The sequence below is a fragment of the Plectropomus leopardus genome, chromosome 21 (assembly GCF_008729295.1).
Source record: "Plectropomus leopardus isolate mb chromosome 21, YSFRI_Pleo_2.0, whole genome shotgun sequence".
NCBI lineage: Eukaryota > Metazoa > Chordata > Actinopteri > Perciformes > Serranidae > Plectropomus > Plectropomus leopardus.
The window spans coordinates 11,527,313-11,539,114 of record NC_056483.1 but is presented as its reverse complement, the minus strand read 5'-3'; positions in this window follow the sequence as shown (position 1 = coordinate 11,539,114).

Sequence of the window (11,802 nt, the reverse complement as noted above, 5' to 3'; positions counted from 1 at the left end):
AGGATGGTGGGGTTATGAGTTTGGCTCGTGTTACCTGGCTCTGCTGAGCTGACCTGAGTGGGACCTACAGATTAAGGAACCATATGGGAGCTGCAACCTGAGCTCAGGAGAGGAGGAACAGCAGAGCCTGGCCAGGACACCACTTTAACCTATGTACAATCGTACACATTTGCCTTCATTGTTGTTCATAAGTATTTTAACTTAAACTGCCCTTTAAAAGGGGAATGCCACTCAAAATAATTCACATCTGCCATTTCTTTGGCACACAACCACACTGACCACAAAGCTTTGACTGTGACGTTATTGGGGATGGCAACTGAATGTTTCTGTAGTTCCAAGAGAGTGATACACTCAATAGGGCTGTTTGATTATGGCAAAAATAGTAATCACGATTATTTTGATTGATATTGAAATCACGATTATTTAACAATTATTTAACATGATTACTCACTGGCCTTCAGAATATCATGCAGTTACTGAACATTAGCTCTGGTGTTTTTTGGGGTTTTTTGGAACACACTGGATGTCCTTTGACTTTAAAAACAAGTGAGCTGAAAAACAATGAAAGCTTGGCTTTTTTTTGACATTTACGAATCAATGACAAAAATAGATACTGACTGAGCCTAACTCAAGCTAGTATGCCTTCTAATGAAAACGGAAGGCGGAATCATCCAAATTATGACAAGTAGCTACACATGACTGTCATCCCCAGGTCCAGATGTGAACTACAGTAGGCATGACGTTGGCTGTGCTTGTTCTCTGGCCCTTTGATCCATAAAAATGGAGTGCATCTGCTGGACATTCTGCCAAGATATAATCCCCCTATACAGCTACAGGGAATGAGAACCAAACATTGTCTAACTATATTCATGTGATGTAGAAGATTTAGGTAGTGGCTGATTCATCTTTAATGAACCACGTCAGGACTTTTCCACTGCCCGCAGTTCTTTCACCTCCAATTTGACAACCATTACCCAATCTCAGTTTGACTTTGCCTTGCTGATGTTATTCATAAGTCGTGCAGTTCACTTCCGCCCCAGTGGCTCCTATTTAAAAGTTCCATGTGATTCTAGAAAGGCTCCTTTAGGTCCCTGTGGTGGCAGTCTTAATCAGTGTGTTGCACACGGCAGCCAGCCAAAGGGCCAGAGCAAGGCCTGGTTTCCATCTGAGAAAACAATAATGGCTCCTAATGCCATCCTCAGGACCCCTGTCCTGTCAGACAACACACACTGATAGATCAATTTATAGAAATGACTCTCATTTTTAAACAGGGCTTTTCATGTCTCCATTAAAAAACCCCTTTCCCTACGGCTAATGTCAAAGCCAATAACCACTTGTTTAAAGATTCTATACAGAAAATGTACTGTGTCTCTCTGCATGTTGGGAAATACCTCTGATATGAAAGCATAGAAACAATTACACAGAATGGCCACAATGGGCCATAACCACACTGAAATCATTAAAAAGAGCTACTTTTAAAAAATCTTCATCATACTTTCCCCTTACGCAACTGCTGTCTCTCAAGCTTCACATGTCGAAGCGATGGCGCTCTCGTCACGTATCTGCCCACCCATCTGCAGCCCGCATAAGACAGACAACCCACCAGGAGTAGCCATGGACTTGTCTCCAGGCAGTCAGAAGAGATTGGACTCCATCTCCCCAATAAAGTACTTGTTTTAATGACAGCCCTATGCTCCACACTTTGCTGTAAGCACAGGCCTCACAGCTGCTGCACTCAAACAAGCTCACCAAAAACATGAGATCAGCATACCATCTGCTAGTTGTGTCTCCTCAGGATCATTAATCAAACTCCCTATCGCTGCATTGATGCTGTAGAAGATATTGTTTCCACCACATCATTAGGCGTGTCGGCGCCCACATTGTTTTCTATATGACATCACTGTGTAAAAGCAATTGAACTTGAATGTGTCTGATGCAGTGAGAAGTATCTGGGGTTATCATCAATGAGGGCATAAATCATTTAGAGTAAGGCTTTAAAAGAAATTATATTTACAGCTATTTGACTTCACAAACTTGAGGATTCAAATGCCATTGAATTAGTGCTATGCCCGAATCACAAATATGCCAGTCAAATCTGATTTGGCTGTTTAATACTAATATTGAACAATTTTTTATTTTCTATATGAAGGTCAAAAGTTTAAATGGGCTCCAAATGTAACAGCGGCATTCACGTAATATTGCAAACAAGCTAGCTGCGTTAACGACAGGTCATGAATGTGCAACAGCATTTTTTTTTGCCAACACTAGATATCAAACAAAAGCCAGCGAATCCATTGTTTTACTTCTAACCAGATGGTCTCTCCACCTCTGTGCTGCTGCCTTCATGTCTGTGGCTCTCTGTAGATAAAACAGAAAATCAAAAACACTTAGCAAATTCTGCAGAGCAAAACATCCCCTGAAGTACACTACACAGAAAAAAAAGACAGCTTGACTTGAGGCAATCTCAGTCAACTAAGGGTCTCTGACTGACGATTTTGAATCTCTGACTTTCAAAGGGCAACCCTGCATTAAGTGGGTGTAAAACAAAGGGCAGGACAACACAACGATAAAGATTATTGCATTGACACAAAGACAGAGCATGAACTTCAAAAATGACATCCATCATTCTAAACAAACCACAAAAATGTAAAAACTACCCCTCCTATTTGGGTTACCCGCTGAAAACAATGTGGCCGGCACTAGACATACCATCTCCACACTGCCATGACAGAACACCAGCACACCAGCACCCCAAGCCATGGCTGTCACTCCTGCACCCATGCTCTGCCACCCCAGGACAACACCACTAACCTCAGACATTCAAAATGAGGAAGCTGAAAGAATTTAATGAAATGTTGTCTGCAGAAAGATGTTTACCCTTCCTCTGATGTATTGCAACATGACAGCCAGTTGAGCATAGCAAGCTCAGTTGTGAAAACATAATTATATCTACATCTCACTATGAAAAGTGTTAAAAGACATGCAAGTATGTAAGCAAAATCTAATGCATGGATTGGGATATTTTTATTCTATGCCCCAAGGATTAAATACCAAGAAAAATGCCTTCATATTATTGTAATTAAAGGAGATGCATGGTTGTAGCTTTGAGTGGAGGATAGATATGGGCCGCCAGCACATACTACACCAAAATATAAATACAGGACATATTTTTCCACACAAAGGACCGCTGGTTGTCAAAAGCAATAAATCAACAACAAACTTGGCATCCATCTGCTTCTTTGAACATGTCATCAACAGCAAATGGTGCATGACCACCCAGTGACTACACTATGGTAGGTCTGAAAGTTAATGCAGGAACCAAAAGTGTTCTTAAGTTCTTAAGTTCATAATTTTTAAGTAACTTTTTTTTTTTGTTACAGTAGAATGTTTGATATAGCGGGCCTGACAATTTTTGTCCACCCTGGTTATCTCTAATCTAGACATCTATCAAAACTGCTTCTGATTTATAGCCCGAGTCAAGGTTGTGTATTGATTTACGGCGTTGAGATTCTAGGACAAGTAGCAACCTTGTTCTGCCAGCAGCTGAAAAGAAGGGGCCTATGGGCCTCAGCTGAGGGGCTAAATGTCAAAAAACTAGCACTACCTCCCTCCCACCCATGTGAAAACCATCCCCTAGGTTTGGAAGTGTCTGAGAAAGTGACGGAGTGAAATGAAGAAAGCCAGTATTGTTACAAAAAACAAAATGTGCTTTTTTCGTCCTTGTCAGGGATTCTTCTGTGTGAATTACTATCTGGTTGCTGGTCATTAATTGCACATAACTGGAAATTTGTGGAAAAATGTCAACCATTTCCTCTGATAAATATCTGTGTTGTCCAGGCGCTGAATAAATGGCCCTCTTCACTAATGACTCACATTTAGTGGCTTTAGCTGACATAGAAGTGTACCAGCTGGAATCCATACCATAGATTTCTTTCTCATGTCTGACAGAAGATGTATACATCATATCTTTGTATTCATACAATTCCACTTCTTTACTGCTAAATTGGTTGTTTCCTTGTCACAAAGCTTGGTACCTTTTTTAATTTCAACTTCAAAAACACTTTATACTGAAATCCACACCAGATGTGTGATCAGATTAAGGAAACTGGATCATCAAATCATCCGTAACAAGTCTGTACACGGATAATAGCTGTCTTAAGACCAAGAGAACTTTTCCATATTTATAAGAAGCCTTTATTTTGTTGTGTCCGCACCACCAGAACTAGGAATAATGGTAGTTCTTAGAACGCCTATTTAAGGGACTTTTTAGCTCATATTTCAGAGTAGGTACTCTCCCAGCACAAGACGAACCATGAGTGAGTTAAGTGTACAGTGACTGGTCCAACATAGCCAATGTAGCACTGACAAATGTCATCTTTAAAAGTTTTTCAGATGAGTAAACAACAGAAAGCACAAAACTAAAACAACAGCTCATTACAAATAAAGGAAGAAAATACAGACAAATGGACCAACAGTGGAATCCAGACTCTATTCAGCATATAGTTGACAGGAGAAATGCAACACGATTTTTTACTTGTCAAAGCAAAAGTGACGTCACTATACCATCCACTGGCCAGCTACAGCCTGTCACTTTAGCATTCCTATTGGCAGCGTGAATGTTAACAGGAAAAAAAAAGCCCTTGAAGGTATGCAATTCTCAAGGGACCTCCCCAGAAGGCAGTTCCTCTCAGGAAGACCACTGAACTGTTGGGTTAAAAAACGCTTAATATGTCACCCCTTAGAGGGTTTTCCAAAAATAGTCTCCCATTTTTTGTTCTTAGAAGCCTTTCTTGGAAGTTTTTCAACTGTGTCTAGTAGCTTGTAGTCACAGCTTGTAGTCTATCAACTCCAAATATAAGCCAATGTTTCACTGCAACAAAGCCATTATGAGTGCCTCCTGTCTTCATGGTTGATTTGGCTTTTACAACCACAGCATCAGAAATTACAGTTTAATTTGCTTAAACTCACAAAAAGGACAACACAGCAAATTGGCCAATAAGTCGGAAAAACAACATAGCAACCAACATGCTAAAGACCTAGATATTTTTGTATGTGAGTGTAAAGGTGCCATTAGGGTTCAGAAGCTGTCATGCACAATTCAATGAAACATCTGTGATGGGAGGTGCCCAGTTGATAAACTCAATGACCCACTGGCCTGCATGTTCTCCAACCCCAGAAATAGGCTGCTACAGTATATGTTAGCCTATAATGATGCCTAAATTCTTAATTCTCTTAAACTGTACACATTTCAACGCTCTTATTAACATTTTCGGGAAATTGTTATTTCTACCTTATTCCCTTTATGTTACCAGATGATTTTGTCCAGAATTACCATTTTAGAAGCTAAACCAGGCCACCTCACTGTCTACAGGTCTGAGTGAACTTTTGAGACTACTACAGCAATGTCCTTGAGGGCTTTTGTGGCTGTCCTGCATCACGCTGCTTTACGAGAGTACATGCTGTTGTCTATATGCAGCCTTCCAAACTTTTAACACCACTTTTGCTGTGATTTGCCAGCTAAGCCTTTGAAAGTGGGAGCCAGCCTTGATGGTAATCCTGGGAGTCAAAGAACATGGTGGGCAGAGACATTACTGAAAGGAGAAGAATTTGTCTTGTTGCTTCTTTACCAGCTGCTGCCAGCTGTGATGAATGAATGCTCAATGTGTCCTTGGGCTGGTTAGTTAATCTTAAAATGAGCGCTGACATGCATTTTGCATGCAACAAAATTTCTGTGCAATCTTTATGATATAGAGACTAACGGAATTCAGTTAAAGAGAAAAAGAAAAGAAGAATATCATTATTATTTTACAAAAACCCATCCCACCCACTTTTCTTAATGACAAATGTTCTTCTACATAGAAAAAGGAGACCAGTATGAGGAGGTGAGATTAGGAGGCCACAAATCCCAGGCAGTAATTCTGAGCAGGAGGATAGTAGGAGACAGGCGGTAAACTAAAAGACTGTGTTAAGAACAACATAAATGAAAAACACCTGTTATTCCAGGTTTGAAACAAGACCGCAACAGAAGAACAAAGTGGTGTGCAGGGAGTGCTTCTGAAAAGTGTGGTGTAAACTAAAAACAACTTCACTCTGCCATCTGAAAAGATCATTCTTTCCTTTCTTCCCGCTCTCAAATTTACTACTTCTGTGACAATATGCTCACTGTTTAATAAGCGCCGCAGAAACATCTGGATCTACTGACAGACACGCAGCCTGTCCATAAACGGCTGAAGACATAGTGACTTTATTCGCCTTGGAATGGCGGGTCTGAATTTTGTGCAGCACAGACCATTATCACCCAAACTTATGTACAATAGAAGATGGATTTCTCTCCTCTAAATACTCCCCTGACAGGCTTTCGAAAACCAGCTGACTGCCAAGACTCATTTACTAGATTAGTCCCTTAAGTGGATAAGTTGTAGTGGTCACTTGATATACGAAAATTGTAAACACAGGCAAATGGAGAACAGGATTGTAAGAACACAAAGCTTGGAGAAACCCAAGCTAGGCAAATAAATAGCTGCATTAAACTGGAGATGCAATATTTATGTTGTACAATCCCTGCTGCTGTGATCTCTCTGAATTATTTACACTGTGTAGTGATATGCCAATAAGTTGACAGTGAAATGAAAACCACTTTGCTTAATCAAATCTCTGTCAGCCACGAGGAGAATGAACTCATCATTGTGCAAACACAAAGTCATTTTATTAGTGACATTCAAACAATGATTGTGCTTTCCTTGAAGTGTAAAATTAGAGTGACAGAGGAAGAAGATCTAAACAAGAATCTCCATGTAATACATCAAAAAACTGAACTGTCAAGTGAAGATAACAAAAGGCGACTCTGTGAAACTGCCCATAATGTATCACAACTGGGGCTCCACCTTAGGAGCAGTCGGCCAAAAATCAAACAAACATAGCAAACGTTTGGTGGAGTCCACCAATAAATTGGCTAAATTCAGAACAACCCACTACAGCATTACAGGCAGTTCCTGCAGTTATTTGGACCACACTGCACCAAAAGAACCATGATAATCTGACATATAAATAAAAAGGGATGGAAATTGAACACACCTGTTAATATATCTCCCCTCCCCCCTCTGACAGTTAATATGACTCAGCCCCAAATATCCCATGCATAATTCCTGTGTAAAAGGGAACAGACGCTGGCATTTTCACTTTGAAATGTTTATTTTTGTAGCCTTGTGATACAAAAAGGCTGTGACTTAAGGGCTGCCTGGTTAAAGAGGCACAGATTTACAAGAGTGAGATGGATTGGGACAGACAATGAGAAATCAGGACAGGCTTGAGGAGCAGGAGTTACCCTGCCACAAGAAAGAAAGAAAGCTTTCACTGTTCTCTTTGAGGTTAAGTTTATAGCCTTCGTACGGACATCAAAGATGGACGTTTCTTGCTTGTCCAGGGTTTCCTATGTAAATGTACTACACTGCAATAAGGTAGTTTTCCAAAATGGACCTTTAATCATGGGGGTTATTGTTTCCTTGATACTAGCTATGAACTATTCATACAAGTAACTATATAAGCACAGTAAAAAAAAAAAAGAAAGAAAAAAGCCGTTACAATATAGTAATGTATGAAAGGATTACCTTATTCCATAGCAATGTTAGTAATGTTGATGAAGGGAGAGACCTTGAGACTATTTTCAACACTTCTAAAAACACAGGTGCTATAATAACTGTTCATAGCTTCCTCTCATAGCAACCTTATGTGTGCTTTAATGAGTTGAAGGTGACCATAGCAATGCTGTTATGTATTCCATGTAGGCTTATTAATGATTTGCACAGTAAGGATATTTTCTCAATATAAAGATTTTTTTTACGCCACTTACAGGCATAGCTCTCAGGGTGACAATGTCAGTCTGTCAGCCTGAGACCAAAATATCTTCATTTCATAACATTATCCATGGTGCACTCGGGATGAACCCTAGTGATTTTTCGTCCCGCATCACCAGCAGATAAGACTTTTCACCTATCAAGTGAAACATCTCAACATTTAAAGAAAGGAATGCATCCCAATTTTATACAAACATTGATGGCCCCCAAATGATATGTCTTCATTACCTGCTGATCTAGTGGTCTCCTGACTTTACCGCTAGCGCCACCATGAGGTTGACAAATGGTTTTGGTTGAAATGTCTCCACAACAACTGGATGGATTGTCATGAAATTTGATTCAGATATTCACGTCAGTGAGCAAAATCTGCAAATGTCTGCATGGTAATAAACTAAACTAAGATATGAACATGGTATAACTAACCACTAAACATTAGCATGTTAGCAAGGTCATTGTGAGCAAATTAACTTGGGGCTTCTGGTGTTAGTGTTTAGCTCAAAGCACTGCTGTGCCTCACAGAGCAACAAGTGTTACTGTATACTCATAGTCTTGATACATTGTTGGTGCTAAACAAGAGAGATATCTAAAAATATATCTGTGAATGAACTGAAAATTTTTTTAAACAAAAGTGATATATGCAAAATAGATGACAGACTTAAGCAACCACACTGTATGTCTAGTTGAAATTTGTAACTGTACAGGCCATAAAGCATTTAATTTTGACTTCCTTGGTCACATTTCTGAGTGAGTCACAAACTGTACAATCTGTCACCTGTGGACATCCACCTCTGCTGCCCTTATCACAAGCAATCTTCCCTCTTTTCATCATTTTCTCAAGCTTTCTTTCTCCATCTTATACTCTACTTCCATCTGCCTTTCTCTTATCCTTTATTCTACCTTCTGCCATCATTCCAGATGTTAACTGGTGTCACAGGTGCTTCATAAATCCTTTTTTTTCCCTGTCAGACATCACTCCATCTCCTTTCTTCCATCTCCTCTAGCTACCCCTCCACCCTTTTGGTAATCAAGCCTCACTTAAACTGTCCCGTATCCTTGTATCACAACCTGCTGACGCGGCGTGTTTTCTTTGGGAAATGACTCATAAATTAGGGGAGCTCCCAGGCTGGCTGTGAAAGAGCCAGACAAGCGTACACAAGGGTCCCTGATTGGTGATTGGTGTGGCTGGGAGAAAGGCCAGACAGGCCAAGGCTGCAGGACCCATTTAGGACCATCACTGACTTGAAAGAGGAAAAGAAAACATATTGATCGCATGACGCTGGCTAGGTCATTCTTAATGGCTGAGCAAAAGAGATGCCTGAGCTACCACTGGGTCAAGAGTCTCCTCATCACCACTGAAAGTTTTTCTTTGTTGAAGGAGAATGTTTAAAAAATTTAAACTTTTGGATAAACGTTTAACATAAAGAGGTCAATTGATATACAAAACTGTATTTAGATTATTCGACATAAAATCACAATTATCTTAGGCTTAAAAAAATCAATGTTAGATATCCTACGATTACACCACATTTCATAAAGCCAGAAGAAAATGTTGCTAAAAATCGCTTTTCCAGTAACAACTAAAATATTTGCTATTTGGAGAATGTGCTTTCCCACTTTCATATCATTAAAAATTGAAAACCTTACGTTTTGACTGATAAAACAGGCAATTAAATGAAATTTGCTTAGGTTACATTTTATTATTTTTGTTTATTTGTCTTTATTTATGACATTCTACACATTAAATGATAAATGGAAGAATAAGTAATAATGAAAAAGTTAGGAGCAACTCTTTATGGCCAGATGGAGATGCAGTGCAAATAGAAGCTGCTCTAGACAGAGACAAAGGGAACATTATATCTGCAAGAACATCGCTCTAACTGACATATTATTGTCATGAGCTGCTTTGTGCTCTGTGCAGCTTTAAAAGACAGGAAAGGAGGAAAAGGGCTGTTGCCTGTACAAGTGAGAGCTACCCCTCCCTTAATTGCAGTTATATCTCCCCTCAGATATACTGACAATGACAATTTAAAGTTCAGTCCAACTCTTTAATCGTCAAACACAGGAAAACATGGCTATTGGGAAGAATCTGTGTGCAGTTGATGGATGCCAGAAACCTTTATATGAAGTTGTAAAAACAAAGTCTGCTCATGAGTTATATTAGCACTCAGGTTCTGGATTTATTTCAGTGTTTTAAAAAAGACTGTCCATTGAGGAAACCCAGGATGATATGATGGTGCTTATCTAAGTATTCACTCTTAACATAGTTTATTGAGTGATGATGGAATTAAATTCTGGGAGGACATTTTGCATCGAAGACATTTCAAGGAATTTTCTGTTTGTAGATTCTGTAAACACAGAGTCACGCTTTAAAAGAGGAAAGACTGCAATGCTTTGTTTCAACACGTGTTGTCCCTTTTACAAAGTTACATCATAAATTCATTCATATGCATGCAATGCAATGCTGATAAAAGTTAGCGTGTAGCCCACTGTCACTAAGTGCACTCATTGACGAAATGTTATCAAATTTTTGGAAACAAGATAGCAATTTCAAAGAGAAGCAGACAGATGGGTATACAAAATGCATCTGAAAGATATATCTAAATCATAACTAGCTTGAAATCCACAAAACAAACCTGAAAATGAAAAAAATCTGAATAATAATAATAATAATAATAACAACAGTAAATAAACAATAATAAAATAAAAAATAGTACAAATAAACTCGTCAGATCTTGAGACAGAACAAAAAAGAAATTGATTTCAAATCTGTTACACTACATTATGTCATCAAATATGGAAAATGGAATATCCACACAAAGCAAACATATTATCCTCTTTACAGTTACATTAGAGGCCATGGTAGTCCTGTGTCTGACAGCAAACTGCTCAAGAAGCATACCTGCCTCAACAGCACACCTTCACGGAAAAGCAGAACGTCTGGGCTGAGAACTAAAAGGCTAATAAAGGTTATTCAATTACGTCTTTAAACGGAGACACGTAAAAGAGGAAATGACAGCCTGCAAAGAGGGACTCCAATAACTCCAGGCATCTCCTGATCTTATCAGCAGTTCTCAGCCACTCAACCTAGCCACTATCTTCAGTCACATAGATGTTGAAACACTTATTGACTTACACCTGCGTGTTTGCTTTTCCTCTTTTAAACATGTACAGCTTTGAGGATTTTACAAATTATGCCAATTGACTTAATGTGGCTGTAAATAATGGTACAGTCACTTACAGCATTTCGTAGTAATACAGTGTGAACCTGGAGCTGCTAAGGGGGTTATTATGAACACTAAGGTATTTTTTTACTCTCGCAGCTCTTTACCAGCTTACGACTAATTAAAAAGTTACACAGACATACCAACAGCATTGGGGTCTGTAGCTGTGATGAAAGAACAGAAAAAACCTTTACACAAAACCATCTCAAACTTATCATTATGTCCAACTTCCTCCTCAACCTATACTGAAATTCAAGGTAGTCTCAATGTATAAAGACTCAACACCTAACAAAAACAACCCTTGTATGCTAAATGAATGTCCTGCAATTTTCCAGTCACATTTGCACTACAAGAGACAAGGGGATTTTGGTTGTGAGCAGGATTTGGGTTTATGGGCACTCCCTAAGGATCCATAGGGGCACAACAGTTTATTTAAGCAAATTCTCCAGGGAGTAACTTCTAACCTGTGCCTCAGACAGACATAAATCCAATTTGAGTCCCAAACTATCAAAAAACAAACAACACTTTTAGCACAAGGTAAATAGGTGCCACACATCAGTGGGTCAATCAGCTCAACAGGATGCCATCTGTCTTTATGCCTAAACTTTACAGAGAATAAAAGCACACTCACTTAAACATTCCTGGCTGTTCAACAAGGCATTCAAAACTTCAAGTCAAGCATGTTTCTCACATTATTAAACGTCTTCTTTTTCCAAGACTGCCCTTTA